Below are 2,074 nucleotides of genomic sequence, written 5' to 3' on the forward strand. Positions count from 1 at the left end.
ACCATAAAAAACAATTCTCACAACATGAAGTAATTGATGTAAATGGAATATTACTTATTAGCCAACTCATATAAAAAAGCCGACATTTGAAAAAGTCTGCGGTCATAAGACCCATATTTCAGTTAAAATTCATTACATTTTTTTATAGCGAAAATTAATGTAATCCCTGTCACTCTCTGTTTCTTGATTATTATGAAGCCTATAATGCTGTGTATGTTTACATCCCCATCATCTCATATGACCAACTGTATGACGATTATGTGACAGGTAAGCGATCGAATAGTGTCAACTTGACAACACTACAAAACGATTTAACACAGTTTCAAATGTTCTGACAAGTTAATGATATTGAAGATCACACTGTTAACTGCTCTTAGACCTATATACATCCATCTATTTACTGAGGAATTACAAAAACGTAAATCATCGAAATATAAAGAAGAAATGACAAGGAAAAGAACGCATGAACTGGTAGTCTACAGATAGAATTAAACTGGAAAAGAACATGCGATGGTTCTTAATTGTCAATATACATAAGCATGCCGTTTACATCACGGGAAAAAAATAGACAGACAATAGAAAAATAAATCACAATGTTAATTTCTTTGACAAATAACCGCCAGCTGAGCCAAGTCATCAGTAAGCCATGCCTTGCATATACTCGAAAAAATACGATATCCAAACTACTCTCATCTCATAATTTGCCTCAATTTATAAATCATCATCTCCCGTGAAGCTCTGTTCTAATTTTCTTTAAATAGGCGACTGTGTTACCGTCTCTCTATACTAAAATATGCCAGGCTAGTCTACCGTATTAATCATACTGGTGTTCATTATGGTGAAGTAATTATCCAAATCAGATTAATCTAGTCTGTCATTAAAGAAATAAATCACAAATGTACAATGGGTTAACTTCAGCGCAAAGACCTCTATCGATACATTCATCAGTACGCACTGATTGTTAATGATAACATAAAAATTTTTTTTTAAATATCATTGTCCTTTACTTACCAGACATAATGAATTTATCTTAAAAGCAACAAATTAAACCTCTGCCCAGGTTAGCTCTGTGTAGCAAGTAGAATCATATGAATCTCAGATAATTTATGAGATATAGGTGAAAAAATACAGTATATTGTACCAATCTAGTGGTTAGAGAATAACAGTGCATTGCCCAAATTTATTTTTTATATACAGTCCAATCATGATTTAGATGTCCTGAATCATGAGCAGTAATACCGCCAAATTAGGTAATTTCACATGAAATAATTAATTCGGAATTATATGTTCATTCTGAATGTTTTGGATATGAAATACAAACATGATAATGATCTGAGCAGAGGAAGAACTACTAGCTGCCATTTTTATGATTATAAAGCATGTGCTGATAATATATATTTCTTTATGAAAAGTCTCATGCAATTGAAATTTGCAAAAGGTGAGAAATTCGTATAATAAACTTTAATGAATATGAAAAAGATGGTTAAATGAATAAAGATCAAACTCGTAGTCTCATCATATCTTAGCTTACCGCTTACCACTACTGGATGAAGTTCTTTATCAAACGAGAATAAAAAAACTTGAATTTAAGTCAGTTTCCTTTCATCTGTGACTTAAAAAAAATTCTGACACCCACCTATAACTATAGCACTTTCCCCTTCTATCTCCGCCATCAGATTTCGTTTAGTACACAATTACTTTTAATACTTTTGATGTGTTTTTTTTTTTTATTTCATTATGAACATTATTATTCATATCACTTAAATCATTTGGGTTATTCTTTGAGGTGATATGTTTCCCTTAATTTTGTTCACGTTTAATTCAATTTAGAAAAGATGCTGATTGATACTACATATTTAAACTTTCGTTTTAATTTGGTGTTGCAACATTAACATCATTCTCTGCATCCAAGAGACTTAAGGTGTTTGCTCCCTTATGGATGCTGCGCTCTCCGTAGATCCCCTGTAACGAGGGAAGTGGGAGGAGCTACTATCCCCTTTCGTCCGTCGGGCTGGCCTCGTGTGAAAGATCTTTGGTGCAGAACCGAACCTCGATGAAAAGAGTCTGTTGTGAT

At 32.9% G+C, this 2,074-nt stretch overlaps 1 pseudogene; it reads right to left on the minus strand.

Moving 5' to 3' along the window:
* Positions 1-1,855: 1,855 nt before the first annotated feature.
* The window catches only part of LOC119586509, a 51,112-nt pseudogene continuing 50,893 nt past the window's right edge, over positions 1,856-2,074 (minus strand).

Source organism: Penaeus monodon, chromosome 21, assembly GCF_015228065.2.
Source record: "Penaeus monodon isolate SGIC_2016 chromosome 21, NSTDA_Pmon_1, whole genome shotgun sequence".
In the NCBI taxonomy this organism is placed as follows: domain Eukaryota; kingdom Metazoa; phylum Arthropoda; class Malacostraca; order Decapoda; family Penaeidae; genus Penaeus; species Penaeus monodon.